The sequence below is a fragment of the Canis aureus genome, chromosome 9 (assembly GCF_053574225.1).
Source record: "Canis aureus isolate CA01 chromosome 9, VMU_Caureus_v.1.0, whole genome shotgun sequence".
NCBI classification, from domain to species: domain Eukaryota; kingdom Metazoa; phylum Chordata; class Mammalia; order Carnivora; family Canidae; genus Canis; species Canis aureus.
Window position 1 is genome coordinate 5,557,457 of NC_135619.1, and position 20,259 is coordinate 5,577,715.

Below are 20,259 nucleotides of genomic sequence, written 5' to 3' on the forward strand. Positions count from 1 at the left end.
AAGCAGCTCAGTAGTGAGGTGGTGATGTTCCTTATCCATCAAGAATCTTACAGCCAGCAAAATGCCACAAATGTCGCTACTCACTGCATTTTCAGAAGACAAGAAAATCCATCCAACTCGTCATCTACACTTCAGAGCTCATGGACTCCGCAATGTATTCCTGTGCACTGAGGGAGCCCACAGTGAGTGGCACCTTGGAGGGAGGTGTACCCAAGCCCCACAGCTCTTGTTGATGCCTGCTCCTGCTGTAGGGCCCAAGGCAGGGATTTGCCATCCCAGACAGGATGAGGCTAAGGTTGTGGCAGCACAGGCGCAGGGCTAGAGGGAAATTCTCACTCTCAGAAAACACCTCTCCAGTTAAGAGTTATCCTGCATCCAAAAGATCCCTGTAAATTTGTGTTGAAATTGTTATTGAAGACTAGAATAACCACAGTAAACATGTTGCCATTTTGCAATTAGATTCAGCTAGAAGATTTGGCTAAGGAAATTTAGAAATCTTGACTCAAAAATCAGTAATAATGTGTGTGAATTGTTGGATTTTCAGATAAATTTGTTCACTACAATTCATTGAGGATATCTTTGATACAGGCATCGTTAGAATAAGAAAGGCCATGAATTATCTGTGTGGTTTCCTTTTTTTGTTTTATATCATGCTGTTTCGTACCATTTAGGGATTTAGTTTGATTAGATTTATTTATTGCGGGGATCCCTGGGTGGCGCAGCGGTTTGGCGCCAGCCTTTGGCCCAGGGCGCGATCCTGGCGACCCGGGATCGAGTCCCACGTCGGGCTCCCGGTGCATGAAGCCTGCTTCTCCCTCTGCCTGTGTCTCTGCCTCTCTCTCTCTCTCTGTGACTATCATAAATAAATAAAAGTTAAAAAAAAAATTAAAAAAAAAAGATTTATTTATTGCGAGTACTAAATCGTACTCTCATTTAGTTTCAAGAGATCTGCTCTGTGACATAATTTGTACTAGTGTCCATTCCATCTTATTAACACATCTCTCTAGCCTAGATGTGCTCAGGTTGCATATAGGAGGTTTAACTGCGGGTATCCCTGGGTGGTGCAGCGGTTTTGCGCCTGCCTTTGGCCCAGGGCGCGATCCTGGAGACCCGGGATCGAATCCCACGTTGGGCTCCCTGCATGGAGCCTGCTTCTCGCTCTGCCTGTGTCTCTGCCTCTCTCTCTCTCTCTGTGACTATCATGAATAAATAAATAAAATCTTTAAAAAAAATTCTTTAAAAAAAAAGGAGTTTAACTGCTTCTCCCCAGTCTTATCCACAAAAGATCAGAATTAGGAGCTCTTAGGGGTACATGGTGAAGGAGCAGAGTGTGAATTGTCCTCTTTGTGTGTTCCTGCCCCTCAACACTCCTTCAAGAACATTTTTTGCCTCATGTGGCTCAGTGTGTACACTCTCGAGCCCTCCTTGTTTGATCTTTTTTTGCCACATTTTCCCCACTTTCCTCTTCCCACCTCTAACTGCATGTCCCTTGTGCCTTCAAGTTTGAATGGTAACGGATGATTGATAAGACCAACGTCTTGCATTCTAACACCCTCTTATGTTTGCTAAAAAGGCAGATGTGTAGAGTAGAAATCTTAAGAAGAATCTCTTGATGGGTTCTAAGTACAAAATTTTACCATTTTAACTTACGTTTTTACTATTTACATTTCTTTGACATGTACAGTGGTATCAAATACATTTACGTTGTTGTTCAGCCAGCACCTCCATCCATTCCTAGAATTCGTTTCACCTTGAAAAATTGTATATTTTTACCCATTAAACAATAACTCTTCATTATTGCATCCCTCAATTCCTTGGAAAGTATCAATCTCCTTTCTTGTTCCATGAGATTCACTGCTTCAGATACTTCAAAGAATTGGAATTATTCAGCATTGGTCATTTTGTGACATTTCATTTGACATAATGCCCTCAGTGTTCATCCATGTTGCAGCATGTAACAGAATTTCTTTTTTTTTAAGGTCGAATAATATTCCAGTGCTTTACAGAGTACATTTTGTTTATCTATGTCTATCTGTGGATGGACATTTGGGTTGCTTCCACCATTTGGTAGATATTGGAATTTATAATCATCTCAATAATTCAGATATATAGACAAATTCTTTCCATATCTGAGTTGACTCATGAGATTGGATTCCTGGATGATAAGGCAATTCTATTTCAGATTTTTTTTTATTTATTTTTTATTTTTTATTTTTTTTATTGGTGTTCAATTTACTAACATACAGAATAACACCCAGTGCCCGTCACCCATTCACTCCCACCGCCCGCCCTCCTCCCCTTCTACCACCCCTAGTTCGTTTCCCAGAGTTAGCAGTCTTTACGTTCTGTCTCCCTTTCTGATATTTCCCACACATTTCTTCTCCCTTCCCTTATATCCCCTTTCACTATTATTTATATTCCCCAAATGAATGAGAATATATAATGTTTGTCCTTCTCCGACTGACTTACTTCACTCAGCATAATACCCTCCAGTTCCATCCACGTTGAAGCAAATGGTGGGTATTTGTCATTTCTAATAGCTGAGTAATATTCCATTGTATACATAAACCACATCTTCTTGATCCATTCATCTTTCGATGGACACCGAGGCTCCTTCCACAGTTTGGCTATCGTGGCTATTGCTGCTATAAACATCGGGGTGCAGGTGTCCCGGCGTTTCATTGCATTTGTATCTTTGGGGTAAATCCCCAACAGTGCAATTGCTGGGTCGTAGGAAAAGTTTTTGATTAAAGTTTGGCAACAAAATGTGGTGGATGGTAATAGAAAGCATACTTGAGGCTAAAATCTGTTGAGTGTAGCATTCGTATTTGTGGCTTGATTCACATATGTAGGTTTCCTGAGGTTGGAGTCAACAAAACAGTGAGATTATAAGCTAAGAATCTCAGATGGCTCCTCGGTGGCTCCAACAGCTAAGTATCAACTCTTGCATTTGGCTCGAGTTAGGATCTCAGGGCTGTGACACTGAGCTCCGTGTCATGCTCTGTGCTCAGCCAGAAGGAGCGCTCAGACGATAGATCTTACCCTCTCCCTTTCCCTCTACCCCTCTGCCCTGCTCTTGCTCTTGCACTGTCTCTCTCTCTAAATAAATGAAATAAATCTTTAATGAAAAGAAGGATTTCAGATCATTAAGGACTTGACAACTTTATTTATAATGATTCTTCTGTCTAGAGTTCATATTTTCCATTTGTTAAAGATTATACGAATCAGAAATATTTGCCTATTGAAACAGTTGACTATAAAGCAGTGTGACATTTGTTTTGAGAACCTTTATCAAAAAGATAGGATTCCATACAGCTGTTAAAATTTTCCAACGAAGTATATGGCTTTCAGAAAAAAGCCATTTGTTCATTTCTGTTTAACAAATACTTAGTGAGTGCTTCAATAAGGACAGTCACTATTCTTAATTTTAAGCTACAGTGCCAAAAAAAAATACAGAATCACTCAGCAATGACTTGTCTCCTTATCACTTTTTCTGTATTTGACCTCCACCCTGTTCTGGCAGTCAGGGGATTTCTCGCCGGCCCACATGGACACACGAGACTATAAAGTACTCTAGTAAAATTATTTAGAAGATTGCTAATCCTCTCAGCTACAGAAATGCCCTGGGATGCCATGTTAAAGAACTTCCATATCATGCAATGTCTGAAGAACAAAGTAGACCTGAGAGGTTAGGACTGCTGCTGTTCAGAGTTCCAAGTGCCACCTAAGCCTGACATGTGCCTCATGAAGTCAGGGATGAAACAGGCTGTTGAGTTTGGGCGGATTCTGGCCAGCATGCACTCATGTCAGCCGCTGTCCACCAGGGGGTGCAGCTTCCCATCACGTTCTGATTTCCTGGGGAAATGTGGGTTTTCACTGATTATTTCTCCGTGACTTGAACATTTCTTCATGTTAAGAAGGAGAAACATTATCTAGGTGACGCTCCAGAGATGAAGTGTGCTCCAGGGGTCGTGACTGTACTGCTCTTACTGCTTGGTAAGTGAAATGCCTCTTACAATTTGGATTCTTGTTTTCCATTGTGTCGTCAAAACCTTTAACTATAATTTTATTTAAGAGCTTCATGCCCAAGGTGACACAGGTCTCTTTTCTTTTTCCCCCAGGACAAACCCATGGAGACTCAGTGAACCAGACGGAAGGCCAAGTGATCCTCTCAGAAGAGGCTTTCCTATCTATAAACTGTACCTACTCAACAACAGGATCCCCCACTCTATTCTGGTATGTCCAGTATCTGGGAGAAGGGCCACAGCTCCTCCTGAAAGCATTAAGAGACAAGGAAAAGGGAAGCAGCAAAGGTTTTGAAGCCACCTTGGACAAAACATCCAGATCCTTCCACTTGAAGAAAGGCTCAGTGCAACTGTCAGACTCAGCTGTGTACTACTGTGCCCTGAGAGACACAGTGATAGGGACTGCAGGGGGAGCTGGGTGCAAACTCTGAGCAGAGCAGGGCCTGGATGCCGAGCCTCTCTGACTGATCCACTCTGGTTCCAGCACAGTCTGTGGTTTTTGTCTCTCAGTGTTTGGTTGATGCAAAGTCATATAAATGGATGGAACATAGGACCCAAGTAACACCTTCAACCCCAGTTGTTTTTTAGTGACATTTAAAATAGTTTGATGCCAAGAGTTCCTCAGCCAGGGTGTAAGAAATTTCAAGATAAATCCATGTAACAATGAGGTAGCACCTGCGTGATTCTTGCTGTGAGAGTCCAGCCGCACAAGTTGATCAGACAATCCTGGTGGGTAGTACTGTGCCTTTGACACTTTTCGTAAGACAAGGTGTGCCCAAGATCGTGGCTTCTGCCCATTGTCTTCCTGATGGAGTATGACGAGAGAGGTGATGGGAGAGCTAGAGCTCCCAAACTCAGTTTTAGTAAAGAAAGAAGAGAAGGGAAGAAAGGAATAGGAACAGGAAGAAAGAGGCCAGGGACTTCTGCCCTGCTTTCTTCTCTGGGATATCAGATGGTAGACACAGGCTGGTGTTCAAAATGAAGGCATGGGGGCAGAAACAGAATCATGAAAGGGTTCATGTCCTGGCCACTAAAATAGATCAGTTGGCTCTCTGGCTAGGAACTGAAGGGAGACTGCTCTCGGTGCCCAGGAAATATGGTGAGAGAAAATATTCTTGCACTGCTATTTCCTGACAATATAAATCAATAGATGACACAGAGAGGGAACGATACATATTTCTGTAAGTCCTGGTTGCAACCTCTCACAGAGGGCCACAAATCATGGGATTGGGAGAACGTATGGGAGTAAGTGAAATTGTGTGAAGAATAATAGAAAAGCAAGGTGTGCATTGCATTGCCAGACTTTGCCAATGATTTTGCAATCTTCTTCTTGTAAAAATATTTTTAAAATATTTACTTATTTTATTTTATTTTTAATTTTATTATTATTTATTTGTGATAGTCATACACAGAGAGGCTCTCTCTCTCTCTGTGTGACTATCATAAATAAATAAAAATTAAAAAAAAATTTCCCAACAAACTTTACTACACCCCTTGCTGAATACCAAAGCCCCAGAGAGTCCAAAGCAGGCACAGGCACAGCAGGGGGTCCTGCCAACAGCTCACTTCACACACAGCCTGCTGTGACCCAGAACCTGAGCCTGCACATGTTCCTGCCTGTGTCCTGCTGCCCTATGTATAGCGTCTGCTCAGGCACCTATTCCTCCCACTTCTGGGACTCACTCATTAAAGACAAGTACGAAGATAAAATCATTAGGAATTTCAACACATTCTTAGGATTTCACAGCATTCAATGAAGGGCAGGGGTCCTTGGGAGAGTTGCGGGCTCTGTGACTGTCAGGTCACATATTCGAGAAGCTACCTCTGCTCCCAGCTACTGCGAGTCCGTCCAGCTACCTCCCTCTGATTTTTCAGGGCCCCAGTCCTTCCTACCAATGTCCTGCATGAACATAAAAACCGGCATAGGCTGGAATTCAATTTCTGCTGTAATTGGACCACATGATAGGTTCAACTTTGAGTTTGGTCTCAGAAGTCTTTGTCTCTGGCTACAACAGAGAAGAGATTCCTCTGCACAGTCTTGGAAGCTTTCTGCTCCATTCCCAACCTGGGAATGATGTAGATAGTAGATTCATTCAAAACGTGAGGAAGAGCAATGCATTTTCATGGAACAGAATGAAAATCTCCACAAGCTCTTCTCCACAAGGGGCTCTTTAAAAATGCCTTAAAAGGATATACCGTGATTTCCACGTGCTCTTTGTCCAGGGAATTTTCAAGGCTGGTCTGTTTCTTTTTTATTTTAACACAGTCAAGGATGCCCAGGAGGCCTCATTTGTGGCTGACACAAACGTGCAACTATAGTGCCATGTTGAAACACAGGGTAACAGTTTCTTACACAACCAAACAGACTCCTACCATATGATCTAGCAGTGACAATCCTTGGGGTTTACCCAAAGAGCTGGAAACGTCTGTCTACACAACAACTTGCACACAACTGTTTATAGCAGCTTTAGTCACAATTGCCAAAATAGAGAAGCCAGGAAGATGTCTTTCAGTAGAAGAAAGGGTAAGGAAACTATTGTACAGCCAGACAAGGGTATTGTACTCAGTGCTGAAGAGAAATGAGCCATCAAGCCACGGAAAGACATGGAGGAGACTTACCTGCGTATTTCTAAGTGAGAGAAGCCAGTCTGAAAAGGCTACATTCTGTTTGCTACCTAGTATGTGACATTCTTGAGAAAGACAACACTGTGGAGACAGTAAAAAGATCATGGATTGCCAGGGGCTAGTCAGAGGAAGGGAAGAACTTCCCTAAGGGAAGGAAAGTCTAATGGTGAGCAAAAGTCAAAAAGCTTAGTAATACACAACATTTGGGGGAAATTTTTTATTGTGTGCCTTTCAATTGCTCAAAAACCAACTTCCAATCTTCTGCTGGATTGAGAAAGTGATCGTAGTTTCCTATGAAAGGCTGTGGAGTGCATGGCTGTTCTGTGACTTAGAAATGTTCTCACTCAATCCACATATTTCACTTCCCTCCACCCCCATACCTTCAACACAGGCAAACACACACACACACACACACGCACACACATACATACCCACCAATGTGGGCAACACCATCTTCCTTATTATCTAAAAAACCATGGTGCTTCCCCCTGTCCCATTCTGGGGGCACAGCACACACTGAGGTGCTTCCACACTAGGCTCAAGTTTCTCCCAATCTAGTCCTTCATGCAAGTTTGCCTTTCACTATACACACCTCATTCTCTAAAATTGCTTGGCGTCACTGTGTGATGATAGCTTCTGTCATACTTCTCTTTGGGTTTGCAAATTTCTGCCCTTTGAAGTATCTTTACTATCTTTTTAATAGAGTTTTAGAGAAATCAAGAGATAAATGTGTATTATCAATCTCCCAGGTGTATTTTTAGAGATTTTCTTTTTAAGTAATCTCAACACCCAATCTGGGGCCTGAACTTACAACCCTGAGATCCAGAATTGCAGCTCTACTGAGCAGGTCAGCCAAACACCCCTAGTCTACAATTTTATCCAAATGTCTGAGAAATATTCTTATTATATAATATTTTGAATTATTTAAAATGCATTTTGATGTGGATTTGAATTTATAGAGCTTTGAAAAAAATTATATTTTAAACCAATTAAAAATTAATTTTAGTGTACAATATATAATAATGAGGAAATATATTAATATTCTGATCATAGCTCATTAATAAAAGGAGAAAATAATTAAAGAAGGTTTCATGGCACCGGAATGGATCAGGTAAGCAACCGACTGACTCTTGGCTTTCACTCAGACCGTGATCTCAGGGTCCTTAGATCCAGTCCCTTTTTGGGCTTTGTGCTCAAGGGAGAGTGTGATTGAGATTCTCTCTCTCTCTCCCCTTCTGCCAATCTCTGCTCTAGCTTTCTCTCACCCTTTCTCTCTAAAATAAGTAAATAGGGGATCCCTGGGTGGTGCAGCGGTTTGGCGCCTGCCTTTGGCCCAGGGCGCGATCCTGGAGACCCGGGATCGAATCCCACATGAGGTTCCTGGTGCATGGAGCCTGCTTCTCCCTCTGCCTGTGTCTCTGCCTCTCTCTCTCTCTCTCTCTCTCTGTGTGACTGTCATAAATAAATAATTAAATAAATAAATAAATAAATAAATAAATAAATAAATAAAAACAATAATGTATTGAAAAAGTTTGATGAGTATCAGATGAACAATTTAGGAGGGCAATCTTAATAGGTACAGAAAAAGCATTTGACCAAGTCCAGATCCTTTCCTGAGAGAAAGTGCCAGTGAATTAGATAGAATTGAAGGGGATCTGCACCTTGCAGAAGGGCTCAACAGAAGGCTGCGTCAAATGGCATACTTGATGGTGAAAGCTTAGTTGCTTTTTCGTTACTTTCAGAATTAAGGGAAGAATTTTAGCTCTTACCTTGTGTATTTAATATGGAAGTAGAGGTTCCAGCCAACTCAATAAGTCACGTGGTAGAAAAAAAGGCCATACAGTTTGGAAAGAAAGAAGTGAACTGATCTTTATTAATAGGCAGCATAATTGAGCAGAAAATGCAAGGAAATCTTCAAAACAGCTACTACAACAAATTGGTTTAAGAAAGCCAAATGTACACCTACCATATGATCCAGCCATTCTACTCCCAAATATGGACTCAAGAGAAAGGAAAGCATTTGTCTATAGAAAGTCTCATACTCAGAAAAAAAGTCTTATACTCAATAATTCACGGCACCTTTATCTGTCACAGCCCACTGGGACTAATCCATATGGTCAGCAACAGCTAAATAGACAAATTGTTTTATAGGCACAAGATAGGATATGACACAGCAACAGAAAGAAACAAACTCTTGATAAGATGACCAATGAAAAAAATCTCAAAATAATTATGTTGAGAAGAAGCCAACAAAAGAGTACAATTTGTAGAATATTTATACAAAATTATAAAATATGCAGACTAACTAATGCCTGAAACATTCCCTGGAAGTGAGGATGGTGCGGGTTGAGAGAAGGATTACAAAGAGACATGAGAAAGCGTTTGAGGTGATGCATACGCTCATTACCTCAAATGTGGTGAGGACTTCACAAATACATACATATGTCAAATCTTACAGAATCGCTCACTTCAAATCGGCACAGTTTATTTTTATGAAAGTTACCCATAAATAAAGCCATGAGATATCCAAATTTACTATGTATATCTTCCCTCACTGTTGTGCAATATTTTCGTGTGACCTAAAATGCAAACTATTTCTCCTGTAGGTTTGCAGTGCTTTGTTTGTTTTACAGAAAGTTATAGGTAATGATGTCCACAAGAGTCAAACTGTGGAAGGAGCCTCGGTGTCCATCGAAAGATGAATGGATAAAGAAGATGTGGTTTATGTATACAATGGAATATTCCTCAGCCATTAGAAACGACAAATACCCACCATTTGCTTCGACGTGGATGGAACTGGAGGGTATTATGCTGAGTGAAGTAAGTCAATCAGAACAGGACAAACAGTGTATGTTCTCATTCATTGGGGGAAAATAAATAATAGTGAAAGGGAATATAAGGGAAGGGAGAAGAAATGTGTGGGAAATATCAGAAAGGGAGACAGAACATAAAGACTCCTAACTCTGGGAAATGAACTAGGGGTGGTGGAAGGGGAGGGGGGGAGTGGGTGGGGGTGAATGGGTGACGGGCACTGAGGGGGACACTTGACGGGATGAGCACTGGGTGTTATTCTGTATGTTGGTAAATTGAACACCAATAAAAAATTAATTTATTAAAAAAATAAAAATAAATAGTCAATTTGCTAGAATCAAAGAGAGAATCAAAGAAGAGCTGCCATGAGCTCTGCGGTTGGATAATGGGGGGATACTAATTCATGAGCAAGGTAAAAGAATAGAGAGTTGCTTTAAACATTGTACCCATAGTCAACATCCATGTATTGTACACTTAAAATTGAAAGAGGCTGTATCTTAACGGTAAGTGTTTTCTCATGTTATAAATTCAATTTGAAAAAGGAAGACACCACAACACTGATGCTACCAGTGCTGGTGTCCAAAAATTACAAGTAGCCCAAGTAAATCCCATGAATTTCACCAAGATAGTAATGATAGTAGATGTTACAAAATCATGAGTAATAGACACTACAAGATAGTAATTAGTAAAAGTATCATGTGCACACCCCGAAAAGGCACACTCATTAACAGGGAGCACTAAAACCAAAACATGGAATGAAGATCAGGGGTATATTGTTAGAAAGCAACTTAGATACTGAGGCGAGACTGACTGTCTCTTCTTTACACGGATTGGTTATAATATCAGAAATTAGTCAGTGGGCATCTCACATGAAACTTGGGAAACAAACAGTGCAAGTTTTGCTTATGATTTCCAGAAGTATAGCAAAAAATGATACAGGTCAACTTAGTCGTGCAAAATAAGCTAAATTAAGCTTTATTTGTAGGACTAAGCTGATTTCCACAGAACACCTGGTGCTCATCAGGACACGGGCACTCCCTCATCCCTTCATGTATTGAACCCATCCCGCGGCCCTCTCCCTCTGGTAACCATAGTTTGTTCTGTTTAATAAAGCATCTGGTTCTCGATTTATCTCTCTGTATCATATTTTTGCTCTTTGCTTGTTTGGTTTGTTTCTTAAACTTCACATGCGTGAATCATATGTTCTTTGTCTTTCTCTGGCTTATTTCCCTCAGCATTATACTCTCTACCACCAGCCACATAGTGACAAATGGCAAGATTCCATTATTTCATATGGTTGAATAAGAGTCCATTAAAATTTTATATCTTCTGAACCTTTAGGAAATTACAGTGTTGAAACTAAATGCTCCGTAATATTTATGGATTTCTTTTGAACGAAGGTAAGGAAATCAAAGAGCACAAGAGGAGATTTACTAAATTAATTTCCGATATCAGTTTCCATACAATTCTATTTTAAAAGTGAGATTTGGTTCACTTTTAATCCCCATTCAATCTAAGCAGTTATCTTCTTCTCTGACCATCTGCCTTTCCTTCATCAGGAAGCTTGGAATGAATGGGGCAGGGGATCTGTGTCTGCTGATTGCCTGGTCTGAGGTGTCTTTGCAGACTGTTTGAGTCCTCTAGGGGGCACTGCGGGCCGTACAAGACACCAAGACTTTCTGATGGTCCAGGGTTGAATGTTAGTTAAGGAGAGAACAGAAGTCAAGTGAGCCAGTCCATTATGGATAGCAATGGTGGTGGAGTGAGGGTGGGGTGGGGGAGGGAATCTGTGTCAGTTCATCTCATGTTTTCAGCTCTGCCATTTCAACTTCAGACATGTCGAGGCCATGACCCTATATCCAAGTAATTATTCTCAGAACAGGGTAGGATTTTTCTGGGCATTGTGATGTCACCATGGAAGCTCAATAGAAAACATGGTTTACAAGCTGCCAATTGTTATGAATAAAATCCCAAAAATTACTGCCATTGAAATTTTTTCAATACCGCAGATATCCTTCCTCTTCGTACATCCATGCTGAGAGTGGAGAGAACAAGAATGTAGAGAAGAAGAAGAGAGGAAAAAGTAAGGAACAGAAATAGAAGGAAAGGTAGAGGACAATGTTGACTTTGACTGGCCATGTGTGACTTGGCCAGACTCAGCTGTGTAAGTGAGCAGGTGTCCACCAGTTGCACAGGAGACTAAGAGAGCTGGAAATTAAATTAGAGAGGACGTTATGCAGACATCTTATTTTTCTCTGACCAAATTCTGTTTGGAATCATTATCTATGCAGATGGGAAATGTCTCTATTGGTTTCTAGAATGATCTTGATATCAGGAAATTGTAGATATTTCTGCAATACCCAATGCAGACTATCAGATGGTTCACCACGATCAACTATTTTTATATAACTGAATTCTGCCCTTGTCTGTCCAATGATGCAATTTTGGGAATGGAGTCACTCTTCCCCATGATTTATCAAGGTTCTGCATAACCCAGAGACGCTGATACTTCTAGAAATATCATCCACCTCTCCTCACACACTAACCCATACATTTCTTATGTAACGTGTTTATGAAAAGAAAAAGAACTCTTATATCTTTCTATATTGGAAATATTGCCCCTCTCCCTCAGCAGTGTTGGCAAGTGCAATTTTGAAGACATTACTGTGCAGTGTCACTGGGGCACTGTGGGAGGAGTCTCGAGGTTTGTGACTGATGGGACTGAGGTGTGCTTGGTGCCCCGTGATTCTAGTGGAACAGATTGAGTGTAAGAACAGAGTTTCTCTGGACCCAGACTCTACACTCTGTAGAGTAGGGGTGAAGGCACCTCATTGACTAGACAAGGAATCATGAAGAGACACTGGGATGCTCTGCTGGGGCTCCTGTGGGTCCATGTTTGCTGTGAGTGAGGCGATCCAGAATGGGGCCTGGGGAGTGGTCCAGGGCCACAGTGGTGGGGGAGCTGACACTGAGCTCAGTGGTATTTCTTGGGATGTTTAGAGATTGAAAGCTGCATCAGTGCTCTCCAGTGATATCATTTGTGTTTGTTTTTCCTTTCTGGCAGTAGTGACAGGGATGAAGGTGGAGCAGAGCCCTTCAGCCCTGAGCCTGCAGGAGGGAGCCAGCTCTATTCTCAAGTGCAATTACTCTAGCGCAGTGAGAAGTGTGCAGTGGTTCCGACAGAATCCCGGGGGCGGCAGCCTCACCAGGCTGTTTTACATAGCTTCAGGGATGAAGCAGAGCGGAAGGCTAAACTGCACACTGAATGCTAAGGAACTGTTCAGCACCCTCCACGTCGCGGCCTCTCAGCTGGAAGACTCAGCCACCTACCTGTGTGCGGTGGAGGCACAGTGCTCCCTGGTGATCTGCAGCCTGCCCCCAAACTGCCGCTGGGCCTGCAGCACCAGCACTTCCCTGGGGAGGGCATTTGCCCCCACAGCAGCCTGTGTAGTTTTACAATTTCAGCTTTCTCTTACAATAATTTTTTCCTCCTAAACTTAGGTGCATCAGTGCTGTTGTTTGACTTACTTTTCTTGCCCTTTTTCTTCCCAGAAAATTCTTTGTAGGTAAAAACCTCTATGAAGGATCTTGAAGCAAATGACACAGATGCCTATATCCAATGCCCTGATAAATAAATTGATCTCCGGGCACTACCTATAAAGTACCTCTAAAATAATAGAAATAGAAGAGGCTTGGAAAAATAGATACCCGTCAACAGATAGAAAGAAATACCGAAATTCTTACTTAGCCTGTAGATGGTCCGTGTTCAAGTAAATGTGAAGAGAATGTGTACAATGTTCTTTCAAGTCTCTGTTAGCTTTTTCACTCTTGGGAATAGAAATGGAATTACATATTTTTATTGAAGTCCAGGAATTCTACTTATCCCACTACATATATTTTCTGTTTCAGTAATATAATCCCTGGTAAAAAAGTAGTTCATTTTATACACGAACAAAGGGAAGATTTTAGAGTGTAAGTGACTTGGTTGAGCTCATAGTATTCCTAAGTTAATAATCTGAGGTGACAGGAGAGCTTATCCTCTGAGTACCTGTTATCGAATGCCCTATAGAAGCACAAGTCTAAATGACTTCTACTGATCAATTTATATAATGTGTGGACATATATCACTGACCACGGTATATCCTTTTAAGGCATTTTTAAAGAGCACCTTGTGGAGAAGAGCTTGTGGAGATTTTCATTCTGTTCCATGAAAATGCATTGCTCTTCCTCATGTTTTGAATGAATCTACTATCTACATCATTCCCAGGTTGGGAATGGAGCAGAAAGCTTCCAAGACTGTGCAGAGGAATCTCTTCTCTGTTGTAGCCAGAGACAAAGACTTCTGAGACCAAACTCAAATTTGAACCTATCATGTGGTCCAATTACAGCAGAAATTGACTTCCAGCCTGTGCCGGTTTTTATGTTCATGCAGAACATTGGTAGGAAGGACTGGGACCCTGAAAAATCAGAGGGAGGTAGCTGGACGGACTCGCAGTAGCTGGGAGCAGAGGTAGCTTCTCGAATATGTGACCTGACAGTCACAGAGCCCGCAACTCTCCCAAGGACCCCTGCCCTTCATTGAATGCTGTGAAATCCTAAGAATGTGTTGAAATTCCTAATGATTTTATCTTCGTACTTGTCTTTAATGAGTGAGTCCCAGAAGTGGGAGGAATAGGTGCCTGAGCAGACGCTATACATAGGGCAGCAGGACACAGGCAGGAACATGTGCAGGCTCAGGTTCTGGGTCACAGCAGGCTGTGTGTGAAGTGAGCTGTTGGCAGGACCCCCTGCTGTGCCTGTGCCTGCTTTGGACTCTCTGGGGCTTTGGTATTCAGCAAGGGGTGTAGTAAAGTTTGTTGGGAAATTTTTTTTTAATTTTTATTTATTTATGATAGTCACACAGAGAGAGAGAGAGAGGCAGAGACATAGGCAGAGGGAGAAGCAGGCTCCATGCACCGGGAGCCTGATGTGGGATTCGATCCCGGGTCTCCAGGATCGCGCCCTGGGCCAAAGGCAGGCGCTAAACCGCTGCTCCACCCAGGGATCCCCTGTTGGGAAATTACTACAAAGGAAAGTGTATACATGGACATTTCAAAAGGGATTTGGCAGTTTCTTACACAGCGAAACACTCATACTATGTAATCCAGCAGAGGCCTTCCTATTTCCCCAAAAAGGTTGAAGATTTATGGCACGCAGAGTTGTACACAGGTGTTTTATGGAAGTTTTATTCACATTTGCCAAAATGAGGAAGTAAGCAGTATGTTCTTCAGGAGGTGAATGAATAAATAAATGGTGGTACGTTTAAATAATGGAATATGGTTGACGCTAAAAAGACAGGAAGTATGAAGCCATGAAGAGACAGGGCAACCTCGTATACATTTTACTCAGTAAAAACAACTAATCTGAAAGGGCTATATAGGGTATGATATAATCCCATGATGTTCTGGAAAAGCCAGAAATATGGAGGTGTTAAGATTGTGGTTGCCTAGTTTTGAGGGGAGGCAGAGGGATGAATAGAGCACAGGGTATGTTTAGTGGAGTGATCCTGCTCTGTGTGATAGTAAGTGTTGGGTACATGCTTTATACATGTGTTCACACCATTAGAAAGTACAACAGCAAGTGGGAACTCTAGATATTGTAAGCTTTGGGTGATGTGTTTCATTGTGAAATTTGTCATGGGGAAGATGATAAATGGAAGGCTATGCCTGTGCAGGGGCAGGAGGTGCACTGGAAACCTCAGTACATTTGCCTAATTTTTCTTTGAACCTTTTTTGAAATAGTTGAAAAAAGAAATTTTTTAAAAAATCAAATTCACGGGGTCCCTGGGTGGCTCAGCGGTTTAGCACCTGCCTTTGGCCCAGGACGTGACCCTGGAGTCCAGGGATCGAGTCCCACTTGGGGCTCCTTGTATGGAGCCTGCTTTTCCCTCTGCCTGTGTCTCTGCCTCTCTCTCTCTCATGAATAAATAAATAAAATCTTAAAAAAAATCAAATTGAGAGAAATAAAACTAATACGTGTAAAGAGTTAAACATTTTTAAAAAATGTTCCCTTTGAAACAACCTAAACACACTTTTATGCTGTTTTTTGTTGTTGTTGTTTTTTTTTTTTTTTTTTACTAAATATGCCCAATTTTCTTTCTTTTAAGGACTAAGTCCCAGTTTCTGAGGAGGCTCAGGGTGGGTTAGGATCAACATCAAAACCACTAGATCACATGTGTTTGTGAAAATGGTCCTGGGGTTCCATGATGCCAGCAGTTTCATCCCTTGATGACACCAGTCCAGAGTGCACACAACCATCTCAATAAATATTTGCTTTGTTATGTAGTATAAAAGAAATTTAGAGGTGGAAAAGCCCTTAGAAATCCTTTGGTCCAGCTTCATTTTTATACAACAGAGACTGCATTCAGGATGACAGTATGGAACAATTAGGTAGTGAATGAGCTGGACAAGAAAGAGAGTGCATTTTCTCACTTCCTACTTAGAAATTCTCCCCTGCCTTTTTGTTGTAGGACCATTGCTGGGTGAAAAGAAAGTGTCTAATGCAAGCCCAGTCGTAGCTCTGCCGTGTGTGTCTGAGAAAGTCGTGGTCCAATCAGTTGGAACTCCCGAATGGAGAGTTCCAATTTGGGTAAATGTCTGGGACCTTGGGCAAGAAAGGAGACTGGGGCTGAGCCACTGTTATTCTACCAGGAAACTCATCCATCACTCACTGTTTCTGTAGGAGAAAGCGAATGGTGATGCTGCCATGTGAACACCTACATATATTTCTAAAGACTTTCCCCAACATAGCAAATAAATTTTGTACCCAGATGGGCATCCCTTGAAGGAAGGATGAGTATTATAATCAAAACAACACACTGTCTGCAAAAATGATCACTGGAACGGAGCACTCATGCAGCAGGCAGTCATTGAGATGGCATAGATAAAGCTTTTCCTAGACAACTCTTTGACCTTAAGTCAAACAATATTGTATGAAATCATCATGGTGCCTGGAATTTCACACAATTTACCTTTCGATAGTTAATTCATGGAAGGAGTCATTCATTGGAATGTTCACGTTCATATCATTATATTCGGTTAGGAGAGCCACATGTGAAAAGTGCAGATATTGACCTAAGTATCTTTCTCTGAGAAGAGGAAATTTGCCCAGAAAGACTTGGAGAATTCTTCTTTTATGGGGAATAGGAGAAAGAATGGAAGATTCTCAGAATGAGAAGCTTTCCATGTATAAAAACACATTTCATATATACACGTATATTTACGTATTGAGTTGATATTCTTCACCATAACTGTCTTTAAATCTTTCAGAGCGGGAGAGGAGGAAGAAAGAGTAGTTTTATTCTTTGTCATTTCAGAGGATCCATTTGTAGGAATTATGGGACAGGGGCTTGACGTTTGGAAATGAGGTAGTCTTGGTTTTTCTGTGACCCTTTATCTTGATCATTCTTTAGGGCCAGGTTCCTGTGGGCACCATTCCCATAGCACTCAGAATTGTATTTTTTTAATCTATCTATCTATCTATCTATCTATCTAGATTTTATTTATTTATTCAAGAGTCACAGAGACATAAGCAGACACATTATGTGGCACATGGAGATGCAGGCTTCCTATGGGTAGGCTGATGTGGGACTGGATCCCAAAACCCTGGGATCACAACCTAAGCCAAAGGCAGATGCTCAATCACTGAGCCACCAGGGTGCTCCACTCAGAATCTTTATAATTGCCTGGATTCATTATCACAGAGGTCATCAGAAACTTCCAAGAAATTAATATGAATGAGAAAGGGGTTTTGGCAAAAAGAATACTGGAACTCACCGGACCGGAGACTTTATCAATGAATCTTGGGGAGCAGACACTCTATTGGAGTTTAGGAGATAGATGAAGGAGTGTGGAATGTGAACCAGTTGGCCAGGAAGTAGGAAGTATGACAGGATAGAAGGCTAATACTTCAAAAGAAATTCTCCTGAGGCTATGAGTCAGTAATTACGTTGGAGGACATGCCGTGCATTTTGACTGGAGAAAATGAAGTCTCTTCATAATAAAGTCATATGGTTATATTTTCTTGAGGTTGCAGGTGGATGTTTCATCAGAATTTCTACTCTGTCTTTCAGTACATTGCAGAATATAAGACACATAGCTTTCAAGTGGTTTTACAGATTGACAGATTTCTCTACAGAAATTTGTCTGTCAGAGGTACAATTAAGAGAAAAACATTTCCCTTACAAATCAAAACCACAATGAGATACCACCTCACACCAGTGAGAATGGGGAAAATTAACAAGGCAGGAAACAACAAATGTTGGAGAGGATGTGGAGAAAAGGGAACCCTCATACACTGTTGGTGGGAATGTGAACTGGTGCAGCCACTCTGGAAAACTGTGTGGAGGTTCCTCAAACAGTTAAAAATAGACCTGCCCTACGACCCAGCAATTGCACTGTTGGGGATTTACCCCAAAGATACAAATGCAATGAAACGCCGGGACACCTGCACCCCGATGTTTATAGCAGCAATGGCCACGAAAGCCAAACTGTGGAAGGAGCCTCGGTGTCCATCGAAAGATGAATGGATCAAGAAGATGTGGTTTATGTATACAATGGAATATTACTCAGCTATTAGAAATGACAAATACCCACCATTTGCTTCAACGTGGATGGAACTGGAGGGTATTATGCTGAGTGAAGTAAGCCAGTCGGAGAAGGACAAACATTATATGTTCTCATTCATTTGGGGAATATAAATAATAATGAAAGGGAATATAAGGGAAGGGGGAAGAAATGTGTGGGAAATATCAGAAAGGGAGACAGAACGTAAAGACTGCTCACTCTGGGAAACGAACAAGGGGTGGTGGAAGGGGAGGAGGGCGGGGGGGTGGGAGTGAATGGGTGACGGGCACTGGGGGTTATTCTGTATGTTAGTAAATTGAACACCAATAAAAAATAAATTAAAAAAAAAAAGAAAAACATTTCCCTGATGAATTGAGTCGAGATGTGGCCACTGACAGTAGTGCACTTGTGCTGACACAGAACACACACAGAGCATGTGGAGGGTTCATTCTAATGCATTCTGATTGACCAGGCTCTGTCAGAAGCAGGAGCTTTTTCTTATTGGCTGGGTGGACGGTGTGGGAAAGTACTGTTAGAGGAAAGAAGGGGCGGCCTGAGAGGAGAAGGAGCTGAGCTGGCTGAAGGCTGCAATTCTCAAGCTCTGAAGCTGATCAGCACTGAGAGGAGCCATGAAGACATCCATGAGAGCATTAATCACGTCCTTGTGGCTGCAGGTGAACTATGAATTGAGTGTTTATGGGAAAGAGAGGATATTAGTGGATATTCTTCAGAAGTCAAGAATGGTTTTACTCAGGCTTCCTCCAATTAGTGCAAAAAAGAGAATTTGGAAATATTGTCACCTGGAATCTGTTCTCTTTGTTCTGACCTTTTCTTTCTGCATAGGGGTCAGCCAAGGAGAGAATGTGGAGCCGCATCCTTCTACTTTGAGTGTCCAAGAGGGAAACACCTCTGCCATCAACTGGAATTATCCAGACAGTGGCTCGGACTACTTCCCTTGGTATAAGCAAGAATTTGGGAAAGGTCCCCAGCTCATGATAGACATTCGTTCCTCTGTGGCCGAAAAAGAAGACCAAAGACTCACTGTTTTCTTGAATAGGATGGCCCAACACCTCTCCTGCACATCGCAGGCACCCAGCCTGAAGACTCACCTGTACTTCTGTGCAGCGAGCACACTGTGCTTCCAAGGCACCTGCTGCCTCCACTCAACCCTGTGTGATGGTTGTTGGTTATTTACTAATTGTCTTGTTCTTACTGGGAAACTCTTGAGATTAGATTCGTGTAAAACATTTTACACAGGGTGAGCTAGTGCTGTCACCCAACATATCAGTACACTGGATTCTTTCCCTCCTTATAGTGCTAACTCCTGTGCAGTAGAATCAAGGCAATTCTTGATTGGTCCATTTCCCCCAAGCCTGAAAATGGAGTCAGAGGGAATCATGCTTCTATATTATTAGTTTACTTCATCTAAGGTCAAGTTAGAAGTGAGAGAGAGGGTGCCATTTCTATAGGCCTGAATGCTTGATCACACAGGGGAGAATTGATGCGGTGAAAGAAAAAAAATTGCTTTGCCCAGAGTGTACAGAGAGTACATAGCTCAGATCCAGACACATTCAGACTTGAAAGCTTCACCATGGTTGGCGTATTTGTTTCCTCCTGCCTTGGGACAATGTGGTACAAACTCGATGGCCTCGCTTGATCCTATGAGGCCATGCTGGGTGGTGAGAGTTTCCCTTTTGCTTGCTTTGTCTAGGATGTGTTGACTGAATTTGTGTAATTTCTCCCAGTCTGGCAGAGTGAGGCTGCTTTCTGCACATGCTCACTAGCCACTTCCTGAAGCTCACTCTTTTTGTCCTCCTTGGTTGGGTGTGCTTGTAGCAAGCCACAAGGTGCGAGATGGACGGGTGAGGCACTCAGTGTTGTGTGTAGTGTTTACTTTAACTAGGTTTGTTTGCTGTGAGTCAGTTGTACTCACATTTAGTTTTCAGAGAGGCCTGCTCTGTGACGTAGTTTGTACTAGTGTCCGTTCCATCTTATTAACAGCTGTGGCATAGGAGAGCTCAGTTTGCATACAGGAGGTTTACCTGCTTCCTACCTGTCTTATCCACAAGTGACCATACTTAGGAGCTCTTGGGGGGACACCGTGAAGGAGCAGGGAGTGGATTTTCCTCTTTGTGTGTTCCCGCCCCTCACTTCAACACTCTCTCAAAGCACTTTTTTGCCAACCTATGGCTCAG